The sequence below is a fragment of the Papio anubis genome, chromosome 6, assembly GCF_008728515.1.
Source record: "Papio anubis isolate 15944 chromosome 6, Panubis1.0, whole genome shotgun sequence".
Taxonomy (NCBI): Eukaryota; Metazoa; Chordata; class Mammalia; order Primates; family Cercopithecidae; genus Papio; species Papio anubis.
The window spans coordinates 104,310,810-104,325,286 of record NC_044981.1 but is presented as its reverse complement, the minus strand read 5'-3'; positions in this window follow the sequence as shown (position 1 = coordinate 104,325,286).

The following is a 14,477-nucleotide window of genomic DNA, read 5'->3' as shown; positions in this document are numbered from 1 at the left end:
TTTGTTGAGCCAGAGTGTGTGCTCACTCTGCCCCTAAACACATGTCTAAAAATGTATTGGTGTAACGAAGAAGGAGTATTTGAAAATGTGCCATATAGAAAACTATTCATCCACTCTAAAATGCAGAGGAAGAGGAAGCAAAACAAAACATGAATTTGCAAATGCAAACAAATGATTTTTGTGAGATTGAATGATTTTTTTGATGTTTAAATCACTTCCAGATGGATCAATTGGTTGCAACTGAGAAGAGATTATTCTTCCCTTGCCACACATCTACACAGAGGGTAGCAAATTCATTAGCATAAATGGGAGGTATATAGCCACAACAGGAGAAGAATTGACCACTGGTGAATTAAAATTTTTCTTTGAGGAGCTCCCAGCTCCTAATCCTCTTCTTTTGCGTGATATTAACTCTGCATTTCCTAATGTCATTGGGAATTTCTTTGTAGTTAAGATTTATATTCCAACCACCTTTAAGGGGTACTTGTAATAGCTTCTAAAATAGGAATCTTTTTTTCTTTCTTTTTTTTTTTTTTTAGATGGGGTCTCACTTTGTCACCCAGTCTGGAGTGCAGTGGCGTAATCTTGGCTCACTAAAGCCTTGACCTCCCAGGCTCACGGACCCTCCCGCGTCAGACCCCTGAGTAGCTGGGATTACAGGCGCACCCCACCACGCCCAGCTAATGTTTGTATTTTTTGTAGAGACAGGGTTTCGCCATGTTACCCAGGCGGGTCTCGAATTCCTGGGCTTAAGCAATCCACACACCTCAGCCTCCCAAAGTGCTGGGATTACAGGTGTGATCCATCACACCTGGCCTTAAAATAGGAATTTGTCACCTGTGGTCCAGATAATTCTGGGGGGTTGGGGGAAGGGGTACCAATGAACCATGTGAGACTTTAGGCAAATCATTCAAGTGCATATTTTACATTTTTTTCTGGGGAAAGGATTTGTACCTGTCATCAGATTCTTAAAGATCTGGGTGACTCAATAAAGGTTAGGAGCCACTGCCTTAAAAACACAGTCAGGCCCGGTGCAGTGGCTCATGCCTGTAATCCCAGCACTCTGGGAGGCCGAAGTGAGTGGATCACTTGAGGTCAGGAGTTTGAGACCAGCCTGCCAACATGGTGAAACCCCGTCTCTATTAAAAATACGAAAAAAAGAGGAAAAAAAAAAGGCGGGCATGGTGGCGTGTGCCTGTAATCCCAGCTACATGGGAGACTGAGGCAGGAGAATCACTTGAACCTGGGAGGCGGAGGTTGGAGTGTACCGAGATCGCACCACTGCATGCCAGCCTGGGCGTGAGAGTGAGACTCTGTCTAAAAAAAAGAAAGACAAAGTCAGTTTCCATACCATACCAGACTTTCATTTCATATTTCATCAACCACATCCTGTTATTTTTCTTGGAACCACTTCTCCTCCTCTCCTTTTTCTGACACACACGCACTGAAGAAGCGTGTCATGGAGAGGCAGGGAGGGATAATTTCACAGGTCAGGGGAGGTCAGTTTTCCCTTAGCCCTCAAAGGTGCGGGCTGATTAGCAGGTCAGCTGTCTGAGCAAGACAGTATTGAACCCAAGCCATCACTGTGAAGGGTGCCCGGAGGATCTTTCTGGCGCAGAACAGCTCTAGCAAGCAACAGCCAATCCAAGATCTTTGCTCACCCTTTGGCGCTCAAGAAGGGGAGAGATGGCAAGTAGCTGAGCCTCGAGGAGAAAGGAGAGAAAGTCTTTGTGTTGAACAGGTGTGTTCCCTTTCAAAGCCAATTGCCTTGTTTGGCTCAGGGAGGAGCTTTGGGTTTTTGGATGACGGGTTTTAGAAACAATGGGGAAGGTTGTGGTGGCAGAGAATGAAAAGTATAGCCAACAGCAGAAGTAGTGAGATTTCTATAAACATCTTGGCACTGAGAGGCAGAGAAAGCTGATTTAACTAATTATGAGCAAACCCTTCCGGATGTAAAGAGAGTGGGAAAAGTCTGGCTGTCTGGTCAACGTTATTGTCTAAATAAAACCGCACAGGCCAGCAGTGGGCCACTGGGCATCGCTCAGGCAGGAAGCGAGTCGGCCTTGAAAACAGCTGCAGCTCCTGAAACGGGGCCAGGCCTGGAGTCTTCCCGCTCACACACCGAGTCTTTTTTTTTTTTTTTTTTCTTTTTTTTTGAGAGACAGAGTCTTACTCTGTAGCCCAGGCTGGAGTGCAGTGGTGCCATCTCAGCTCACTGAAACCTCCACCTCCCAGACTCAAGCCATTCTCCTGCCTCAGTCTACGAGTAGCTGGGACTACTGGCTAATTTTTGTATTTTTAATAGAGGTGGGGTTTCACCGTGTTGGCTAGGCTGGGTCTCGAACTCCTGACTTCAAATGATGCACTCACCTCAGCCTCCCAAAGTGCTGGGATTACAGGCGTGAGCCATCGAGCTCGGCCCACTGAGTCCGAATGTATCAATTTACTTAAAAACATACACCATGGATGCATTTTTATAGTACAAAAGCCGTGCCCTGGGTGAAGATTAAGCAGAATACCTTTTTAAGGTGCTACAGAAGTGAGGACTCCAAAGGCGGAAGGGAGGCGGCTGACCTCGGACAGAGCTCCATTTTCCTCTTTATCGTGCACACGAAATTGCAGCAGATCCTTTTTTTTGCTCTCATTTTTGTTATGTCTTACGTGGATTCGTGTTCAGTTTTGTGGTTAAAATAGTCACATAGCTTGATCTGCAAAAGTGCTGCAATATTCTTTCATTGCTATTGGCTTTCTATTTCACTCCCCCTTTTTTCCACATTTGCTGTAGAAATCTATCCATGGTGTGGTGGTTAAGTTGCTCTCCTGTTTCTAGAGCTATGGTGAAAGGAACAGCGATCTGTGCATTCGTCAGCAAATGAAGACAACCTCTTAACTCTGCTGAATTAGACAGCAATGCAGTAGACAAATGAGTGATCTCAAAGAGATAAAATATGAAACCAGAGAGGCAGTGTGACCACCAGTAAAAACAATGGGTGAGACGGGGTGCGGTGTCTCACACCTGTAATCCCAGCACTTTCAGAGGCTGAGGTAGGAGGATCACTTGAGTCCAGGAGTTGGAGACCAGCCTGGGCAATAAAGTGAGATCTCATCTCTACAAAAGATAAAAAGTTAGGCACCTGTGGTCGCAGCTACTTGGGAGGCTGAGGTGGGAGGATTGTTTGAGTACAGGAGGTTGAGGATGCAGTGAGCCCTGTTCACACCACTGCGCTCCAGCCTGGGTGACAGAATGAGACCCTGTCTCAAAAATAAAATGAGGCCGGGTGCAGTGGCTCATCCCTGTAATCCCAGTACTTTGGGAGGCTGAGGCAGGAGGATCACTTGAGGTCAGCAGTTCAAGACCAGCCTGGACAACATGGCGAAACCCCATCTCTACTAAGAATACAAAAATTAGCCGGGTGTGGTGGTGCACACCTGTAGTCTCAACCACTCGGGAGGCTGAGGCAAGAGAATGGCTTGAACCCGAAAGGCAGAGGTTGCAGTGAGCCAAGATTGTGCCATTGCACTCCAGCCTGGGTGACAGAGCAAGACTCCATCTCAAAAAATAAAAAACAAAAATAATAAATAAAAGAAAATGAAACAAAACAACAACAACAATCCACTAGGCAAGCAGTTTGGAGACTCAGTGCCTCATAGCAATCCTATCAGGACTTCGGCGTTCTGCATAAATCAGAAATAACTCCTGTCCTATTTACTTCACCATGATTGTCCTGGAGAGGAAATACATGGAATAAATGAAAATAGGAGGTATATTTTCATAGGAATACATTTTAATAGGAATCATAGTATTATTATCATAAATTTGGAGAAAGAATTTATAACAAAGTTTCTAAGGCAGTGCTAAGCCTTACACTAAAAGAACAAGACTGATTATCAGATATTGGCTGCACTAGACATAGAGGACATTGTTGGTCATCTGACCCAAACTCATTCATTCCTAACCCCTTTCTCTCTTGTCCATCTCAACTGAAAAGGCTGCAAAAGTTTCCATTGTGTCTAATGGGGGCCACATGACACAGTTCTGGCCAAAGGGTCGTAAGCAGAAATTTGTTGCGGACTTGCAGAGAGAGAAGCTTTTGCCTTTTTCTTATAAAAGGGGCAGATACAATTGGTGTGAATTCCTCTCTTCTTTCTACCTTGAATATTGCTGTAATGTCTGGAGCTGGAGCAACTATTTTGTGATCATGAGGCAACAAGCCAACATGCTAGGTATGATGAAGAGAAAGAACGAGCTTGCCTGGGTCTTTGATGACATTGATGAGGTGCTACCCCAGCTGTGGGTGGCCTACCTTGAGACTTCTTGTTTATTTAAGACTTTTTTGGTGAGGGGAGGGTGGGGTTTTTTTGGTTTTTTTTTTTTTTTGGTTTGTTTTTTTGTTTTTTTGAGACAAAGAGTCTATTCTGTCACCCAGGCTAGAGTACAGTGGTGGGATCTTGGCTCACTGCAACCTCCAACTTTCAGGGTCAAGCGATTCTCCTGCCTCAGGTTCCTGAGTAGCTGGGGTTACAGTTGCCTGCCACCACACCCAGCTAATTTTTGTATTTTTAGTAGAGACGGGGTTTCAGTGTTGGCCAGGCTGGTCTCGAGCTCCTGACATCAGGTGATCCACCCACCTTGGCCTCCCAAAGTGCTGGGATTACAGGCGTGAGCTACCGCACCCGCCTATTTAAGACTTTGAGAGTTGAGTTTTCTGTTACTTCCAGCCAAAGCATTCTAAAGTACACCTAATTCCAAAGTACACTTTGTTCCTGATAGCATGAAGTGCTATAATATGTTACAGGCTATATATTTAGACTTAACTAAATTGGTTTTTCTTAAAAGGAAATTACCATATAGTCATTTGCAATTTTGCTTTACTTTTCAAAACTATATGATGAAGCAAAATATAGGAATAATATTTTTAATTTCTATTTTGAACATTTTTAAACATACATAAACATCGTAAAAGGACTCCTTTCTCAGCCGCTCCAGCCGCAGTCACCACTCAGCCTGTCTCCTCCCTGCAGGGCAGGCGAGCTTGCTCCCACCCAAGGCACTCCCTTTCTCCAGGGCACACCTAGAATTGCCAGAAAGGTCTTCTGGATGTTCATCAAACCTTTCCACCCTGTAACTTTTTACTCCACTCTCTGGAGTGACAATGTGCAGGCCTTTTTATAAAACAGTCATGGCATTTTCTCTCTGTGTGAATCTTGCAGGCCAATCAGAAAAGGGGTATTTCTGGAGAAGATTAAGGACAGAAAGGAAGGAGGCCTGCCAGTCCCGGAAGCGAGGGTACGCTGGGAATCCTGTTCCTCCTTCTGCGAGGGGATGCTGAGGAGGAGGCGCTCGGCAGCGGTGCCCTCCCTTCTTCCCTGTCTGTCTGTTGGCCCAGCTCCTGTGCTGGGCCTGGGCATTCAGGGACAGAGCTGCATTGTCAGAGGCCCTGGTGAGCCTCCTCAGTTGACAACGGTGGAACAGTCAGACCCCAACCTGAAAACTCATCCTGTCCCTAGTAGGTTCTCCTCGGATGTGGAATTGATTTGAACAACGTTTCTATTAAGGACAGGCAGACCTTGCTGTTCTCGGCATGTGAAAGCCCCCTTCTTTCCCATATACCTGGGACAGGTGTGCTTCAGGTTGTTTTTCCAGCTGTGATGCTGGGTTGGGGCCTGGGGCCCGGCCGACAGGCTGGCACACCTGTGTGGGGAGCTTGGTCTTGGCCACGGAAGTGAATAAAGCTCCCCTGGTCCCCAGAGCCCACGGGCACCTGCAGTCTCTGTAGCAACCCAACCAACAGGCTTGTTGACTTTCAGCAACAGACCAGGAGGAAGGAACGTGCAGGAACCCGGGGACCTGGACAGAGGGAGGCCTGGCCCCGCACTCTCCAACCCCAGGGCCTGGAGTTTGCAGAGTGTGGCACTGCGTGAATGGTAGCCTGTGGCTGCCCGGCACGCTCAGAGCAGGGGCAGAGAAGATAATTTGTGTCTGGAAAGCCCCTGTCCCTGGGCTGACTCAGGTACAATCCTCTGAGAGATCAGTCTCTATATCCAGTCGTAAGGCCGTAAGTCAAGTCTTGTGTGTGTAGATATGGACAGATAGTGCCTCACATGCCTTTTTTTTTTTTTAACAAAAACTAATAACTTATAATGAACTTCCAAACCAGCCCTTCCTATTCACAGCTGTCCAGCACCTGTCCCACCCAGCAGCGCCCAGACAGGCTTTCCCAGGGAGCTAAGCCGAGTGAGCTCAGTCCTCACCTGTGCCACACGGGTCTTCCTAACCCCTCCAGGGGTGTGTGGGGTGGGGAGTGTGGGGGTGATGTTGGCAAAGCGCCCCAGCTGCCTCGCTGATGACCGACACCAGGGAACTTGAAAGGGACTGACTTGCTTTCCTCTTGACTGGTAGCTGTCTGCACACTCTGATGGGCAGCCCCTGTTTTTCCTGGCCTTAGGCTGCCTAGGCTCACGAGTCCTGTTGTCTCTTTGAGGCTTCTAAATGCCAATTAAAATAAAAATCCCATTATCTTTGCCTAATTTGGGAGGCTTGGGCTTCAAGTGCACTTCTTAGATAAATGGTCTTGTTCATCTAGAATGTTCCGCAGATGGCCACTGCAATTCTTTTTTTTAAAATTGTATTTTGTTTTACTTCAAGTTCTGGGATACATGTGCAGAATGTGCAGGTTTGTTACATGAGTCTACATGTGCCGTGGTGGTTTGCTGCACCTGTCAACCCGTCATCCAGGTTTTAAGCCCCACGTGCACTAGCTATTTATGCTGAAGCTCTCCCTCCCCGGCCACTGGAATTCTCAAATATTTTTAGTAAGATTTTTTATATTGTAATCCTAAAATATACTGTAATTCTAAAATGGGATTACACTGTGACTCTAAAATATCTTTTGCCATTTTGTAAATATTTGCAGCTTCTGGGGCCATATTGTTTTTTGGGGGGAGGGGGGACGGCGAGGGGGGCGGTGGGAGGAACACTATCTCCTGAGATGGCAGAAGGGCAAAAGAGAGTGAATGCACTCTCTCAAAGCCTTTTTTCTATTATTATACTTTAAGTTCTGGGGTTCATGTGCAGAATGTGCGGGTTTGTTACATAGGTATACACCTGCCATGGCGGTTTGCTGCACCCATCAACCCGTCATCTACATTAGGTATTCGGGGCCATATTCTTATGCATGGAAAGGCAGGCATGGGCAGAAATTAAGGATCCCGCTTCTGGCTCGTCCAATCCTTCCTCAGTGTACTGCATTGCACAAACATTTTCTTGCAGCTGGTGGGTGACCTGACATCAACTAGCCCATTCCATGACCAGCTTAGCCTTTCACAAGAGTCTTATTCTTTTTTTTTTTTTTCCCCAAGACAGAGTCTCACTGTGTCTCCAGGCTGGAGTGCAGTGGCACGATCTCGGCTCACTGTAACCTCCGCCTCCCACGTTCAAGTGATTCTCCTGCCTCAGCCTCCTGAGTAGCTGGGACTACAGCCGTGCACCACCACACCAGCTTATTTTTGTATTTTTAGTAGAGATGGGGTTTCGCTATGTTGACCAGGCTGATTTTGAACCCCTGACCTCAGATGATCCGCCCGCCTCGGCCTCCCAAAGTGCTGGGGTTACAGGCATGAGCCACTGCGCCTGGCAGGAGTATTATTGGTAAGTGCTCCAATAGTGTTTAAGTGCCTGAACCATGCCCACCTATCAAATTATGGCTTTGGCTCTGAGATACTCTTGATCAACTTAGCCAGTGATTTCCCCCAACCTAAGCAAGCAGGAAAAACAAACGAAGAGGCTAGAAACACAAATACCTGCAGATTCTGAAAGTCAGACTTCTTGGCCCCTGTAGGAATAACCACTTACTGCAAACACTACTAGTTGCCTTTAAGACTGCAGCTCTTGCCAGTGAGTCATCAGCCACAGCAACCCGGAGGACAAGTGCCCTGTCACAGCACAAACTACCCTTGGGATCCTTTCCAAAGTCACAAACTAATCCTTAATTCAAAAGCCAAAAAGATCGGGGGCCTCAGTGCAAAAAGAGCAGAGCCTAATTTGAGAAGAACTGACACCCCCTCTGGACTGCATAAGGACAGGAAACCTCAAACAGGGCCAGCAGGGCCTCTTCTGTGTTTCTTAAGGGGTCTTGGGAGTTGTCAGTTGTTTCTTTTGGGTCCCTTTGCAGTCCCCAGAACTGTCAAAAGACAAAATAACAACCAATTTAGATGTAGATCTAACTGGCTCTTATTCAGGTTTCATGAATCAGGGAAACCTCCCTTACAGAAAATAAAACAAGGCCGGGCACGGTGGCTCACGCCTGTAAAGCCAGCACTTTGGGAGGCCAGGGCTGGCAGATCACCTGAGTTCAGGAGTTCGAGACCAGCCTGGCCAACATGGTGAAACCCCATCTCTACTAAAAATACAAAAATTAGCTGGGTGTGGTGGCGCACGCCTGTAATCCCAGCTACTAGGGAGGCTGAGGCAGGAGAATCACTTGAACCCGGGAGGCGGAGGTTGCAGTGAGTTGAGATGGCACCACTGCACTCCAGCCTGGGTGAAAAGAGTGAAACTCTGTCTCAAAAAATAATAAAATAAAATAAAAGCTCTCACTGGGCAATAGCAGAAAACTAGGTTTTATAAAATGACAACAAGGAAACAGAATAGGAAAAAAAAACTGGTTAACATTTTCCATTACTATTTTGTAAGGGTTAAAGCAGAGAGCAGCTCCTCATTACATGGACTCAGATAGACTCTGGAATCTCCCATTTTCAGGAAAAACTGGTCTGGTTTAGGATCTAGCGGCCTCCTTAAAGCTTCATTTGAATTTGTGGTACTTAGCATTAGAGACTTCATTTTGGTTTTGTCTGGGTTGTTGGGACCTAGTGCCAGAGCTCAGTCTAAAACAATGTCTCCCATAATTTTTTTAACAATTCCAACACCCCTAAACAGTGCTAGAAGAAAATTCCACAGTCCTACAGATTGGCTTCATTTGACATTGACAAAACAATCCTTGTTTTATTATTGTATTTTATTATTGTTTATTTTCAGAGACTGAGTCTCGCTCTGTTACCCAAGCTGGACTGCGATGGCACGATTTTAGCTCACTGCAGTCTCAAACTCCTGGGCTCAAGCAGTCCTCCTGTCTCAGCCTCCTGAGTAGCCAGGACTACAGGCACATACCACCACACCTGGCTAATTTTTAAATTTTTTGTAGATATGGGGTCTTGCCATGTTATCCAGGTTGGTCTTGAACTCCTCGCCTCAAGTGATCCTCCTGCCTTGGCCTCCCGAAAGGCTGAGATTACAGGCATGAGCCACTGCACACAGCCAAAGCACTGCATGAGCGATGAGAAAGGTCTAGTGGGAAGAGTTTAAGGGGCTGTGGGGTGAGGGGAGGGCTTCCTTTTTTGGTGGGAGCCACTAGAGCGCATTTGTACCCTGCTAGGAATGAGCCACCCAGGAGAGAGGGGGAGATGAGTGCTGTGGGCGTTGGGATGAAGGAAAGGACACAATCCTCAGCAGAGGGAGAGAGAGCAAATGGCTGGGGTGAAGGAAGCAGGGACTTTGGAAGAAGATGATGGGAAAATGTTGGCACGCTGGAAAATATCACGAGGCGGTTCTTTTCGGCTGACTATTTCTCAGGAAAGTATGAGGCAAGACAGATTGCTGAGATGCAGGGGTAGAGGGAAATAGGATCTGTGAGGAAAGAGGAAAAGGTTCGCATCATCATCCTAGAGGAAACGAGCTTAGCGGTAAAACTGTTCTGAGATGAAAAGGCAGTTACGTTTTGAGATCATGGGGGTAAAATGAGTAGATGTTATTTCACCCACTGTGGGCTTGAAATTCCTTTTTCTACCAAAAAGCATCAAGGCTTCTTGTAAAAATGGTTGATTTCAGGTCTAGAGAAAAAAATGCACAAGATGAGGTTGATACTACTATACCAGAAGGCAAGGAAACCATCAAAGGCCATTGGGTCATGTCAAAAGGACCCAGGAGCCACCTCAAAGAGGCTCCCACTGGCCAAAGAGGGAACATTTGAGCGTCAGTCAGAATAGTAATGGCGATGGACTGAAACACACCAAATATGTTTCAACTCTGAGTTCAGAAAGAAAGGAAAACAATTCATTATTCTGAACACCAGGAAATAGGAAAACAGTCCTATTCTACCCGCTTTGTTTATTTTTGTTTGTGTCACCATTGGGTAAACAAGTAGCAGATGAGAATTGTCCATTTCTAGAAGAATTTTAGCTCCTGAATGAAGAAGGAATGACAGAATTGGAACATAACCATTTCACAAGGATTAAGGCATTGATGATTAATGGCTGCTATGTCACAAAGAGAAAATCAGACACGGGCTTCCTGGTGGAGGAACACACCGCCACCCATGAAACAGAATCTAATCAAGCTTCTAGATCCAGCCACCGAGCTACAGATGAAACATAGGGAAAGGAACTTGCTAAACAACACCACAGCGACACACTCAGCAGTCCAGGTTGGGGAGGATGGCTGGACACACAGCTCCATTTTTTTTCAACAACTAAATTGCAAGGAGATAAAAAAAAGAAATAGAGGGGAACCTATGTATTAAAAAGGACATGTCAATTATTTTGTGTAAGCATTATTTCGGTTCTGATTCACACAAATTTATGACATTTATGAAATAATTGGAAACATGAACTCTAACTGATAATATTAAATAATTACTGCTTTAAAAAATGACACCAGCCTGCAAAGCTGTGCAATTTCTCCAGTAACTTTAAGGATTCAGAGTTAAAGGAGGCTACTAAAGAAATTCACTGCAGGTTGAAGTTTGGTTGAATAAATGAATTAATAAGTTAAGAATAGTGGGATTTTGGGCCGGGCGCGGTGGCTCAAGCCTGTAATCCCAGCACTTTGGGAGGCCGAGGCGGGTGGATCACGAGGTCAGGAGATCGAGACTATCCTGGCTAACATGGTGAAACCCCGTCTCTACTAAAAATACAAAAAACTAGCCGGGCGCGGTAGCGGGCGCCTGTAGTCCCAGCTACTTGGGAGGCTGAGGCGGGAGAATGGCGTGAACCCGGGGGGCGGAGCTTGCAGTGAGCCGAGATGGCGCCACTGCACTCCAGCCTGGGAGACACAGTGAGACTCCGTCTCAAAAAAAAAAAAAAAAAAAAGAATAGTGGGATTTTTTGTGTTAAATATTCACGTGTTGTTAATATCTAATGTAATATTGATATTAAAAAGTACTTTGAAAAACTGCAAAGTTTTATTCAAAAATTAGGGCTAAAATCTTAGAGCTCCAGAGAGACAGAGAGACTGAATCAATGTTATTTGCTGATGCGTCAGTTTACTTTGCTGGTATACTTATGGAGATCGTATTTTTCTTTTCTTTTTTTTTTTTTTGAGATGGAGTTTCACTCTGTCACCCAAGTTGAAGTACAGTGGCAGGATCTCGGCTCACTGCAACCTCTGTCTCCTGGGTTCAAGTGATTCTCATGCCTCAGCCTCTTGAGTAGCTGGGATTACAGGTGTGCACCACCACGCCTGGCTAATTTTTGTATTTTTAGTGGAAACGAGGTTTCACCATGTTGGCCAGGCTGGTCTTGAACTCCTGACCTCAGGTGATCTACTCCCCTCAGCCTCCCAAAGTGCTGGGATGACAGGAGTGAGCCACCGCTCCCAGTCAGAGATCATACTTTTCTGAGCCTCCAAAAGGAACATGTGGTCTGACAAAAGGATATTTTCTAGTTTATGAATGTATTCAGATGAAAACTTTTATTAAGGTATAAAATTTTAATCATAATTAGTTGTACATTTAATGAATCTGCTTTAAGGAAAGTGCAAAGTTACATAAAATTGAAATCAACCCAGAACATCATACGAATTATCGCCTTCATTATGTTCTGCATGAGTCAGACCTCAGGGAACTGTGTGGTGAGTTCACCACATTTCAGAAGTGCGGAAACTCAGGATAGAACAAGAAGAGCAAGTGTAATGAGAGCAGTGGATTCTAGGAGTGTGAGCGGCCTTTACAGGGGTCACCGGGAGAAGCCACGGAGGAGCCAATCAGAATCACTCTCCAAGTTGGCTGCGTGCTTTTCTTCTTTTTTCTTTTTTTTTTTTTCTTTTGAGACAGACTCTCACTCTTTCACCCAGGCTGGAGTGCAGTGGCACAATCTTGAATCACCACAACCTCCGCCTCCCGGGTTCAAGCAATTCTCCTGCCTCAGCCTCCCAAGTAGCTGGGATTACAGGCACCCACCACCATGCCTGGCTAACTTTTGTATTTTTAGTAGAGACAGTGTTTCACCATGTTGGCCAGGCTGGCCTCGAACTCCTGCCCTCAGGCGATCTGCCCTCCTCGGCCTCCCAAAGTGCCGGGATTACAGGTGTGAGCCACTGTGCACAGCCAGGCTGCGTGCTTTTCACGATCTCAAGTTGACAACTAGATCCTCGCATATACAGATGGTCAAGCAGGAAGAAATGGGCTGTGAAAAAGCACTGGTGCACTCCCAGCCATCCTTCAAGGCTGCTCTTATAGGGCCAGCAACTACCTCCATGTTGCCAAATCCCAAGGACAATTCCCAGACCTCGTCCTCCTGGACCCCTCACAGCCTTGGCCATCACTGACCACTGTCCGCTCCCTGAAATGCTTCCTTCCTTTGGATCCAGGACACTGGGATCCTGCTGGTCATCATCCTCCTTCACCGGTCTTCTCCTCAGTGGCCGGCGCCAGTTCCTTTTCGTCTCCCGCATATCAGAGCGCACGAGGGCACCGGCCCGGGGCCAACTCCCTTTCTGATCAGCACTTAGCCCTTGGTGAACTCACTCCGGCTCAAGGCTGTCTGTGTGCTGATGTTAAAGGAAGAGAAAAGGAGGCTATGGTCCAGATGGACCCCAAGGCCAATCACTCATAACCATATAACTAAAACTGAAGTCATCCCGATTTCCCCAAACGCTAGCTCTAACCATAGAAACACAAAACGTAAGCTTTACAACCTTGTCAGCATGATTCAATGAAATTAAACCAATCAGCTACGGAGAAGTCAGTTTAAACAGCTCCACTGCCTTAAAAAGAATATTAACATATAATAGCCAGTTATAAAAAAGATCCAAATGCTTGCTCCTAATGCTTTATAAATGGTACTAGAACTGTTGTGAATGGAGCTTCCTACTATGTTTGGTTTGCAAACAATTTGCAACCCAGTTTGCAAATTATTGTTTTGTATGCACAATACACTTCTAAAATTGTAATGTTTTATCTGATTTTATTTTTTACACTGATAGACCTCCATATTTTCATCTCTGTCCAGATCTCGCCCTTGGACCCCAGGCTTGCATACTCTACCATCCACTTAGCACTTGCGACTGAATATGTAATCTGCATCTCAAAATCAGCCTGCCCCAAATTGCCCGCCCCACCCCCAGCCACCTGCTCCTCCACATGCAAACTCGTTCTCCGCTGATTCAACGCCATCCTTCCAGTTGCCCTGACCAAAGTCTCCATCTTCTAAACCCCTGTCTTTCCCTTACATCCCACATCTGCCATAAAAACAATTCCTGCTGACTCGCCCTTCAAAAATCTAGCCAGAATCCGACCATTTCTCACCATCCCACCACCATCAGCCTTGTCCTACCGCCCCCGGCCACGGCAGCAGCCTCCTTCCTGCTCTCACCTGGTCTCCCTGCCTCCACCCTTGCACTCAAGTTTCAACTCAGCAGCTAGAATGCTTGGTGTAAACATAAATCTGAGCATGTCTCCTTCTCTGCCCTGTCACTTGGCATAAAGGCCCAAGTTATTATAGTGGCCAACAGCCTGGGCCCCCTTCCTTCTCCGGCCTCCTCTTCAACCACCCCCCCCCCCCCCTGCTCCCCGGGGTTCCTCTCCCTCCTCCTGGTTTTTGCCTGACCTGCCCTGTCCTCAGATGCCCTCACGGCTCACCCCTTGTTTCATTTTTCACTCAAATGCCACTTCCCTGTAAGGCCTCAGCTGTCCCCCTATTTAGAGTTCTGCACCTCCGTTTTCCCCACTCATTTGTCTTCCATGGCACTACTGCCATGAGCACATGATGTACTTTGTTTGATTTCTTCTCCGTGGCAGGGATTTTTGTCTGTTTTCTTTGCTTCTGTATCCCCAGCACCTGGAACAATGCTTGCCATATAGTAGGTGCCTAGTAAATATGTATTCAATCAATCTACCAAGCAGCACAAGAATCTCTGCAACAGACAGCCCAAAAAAGTTGTGAATCCTCCCCTCCCACAGAGATCAGATGGTGGAAAGGAGATCCACCTACTCATTGCACAAGGACTCCTGGCTGCCTAGCAGGTGCCAGGCACTGTTCTAGGCACCAGGGATACACCATGAACAAATAGTGCTAAACAAAGCAAAACAGAAGAAACCCTGCACAGGAGCTTACATGACAGTCGGAGAGTTGGGTGACAACAGGGTCAACAAGTCAATGATTTATTATAATAGAGACTAATAAGCACTAAGGAGAGAAATCAAACA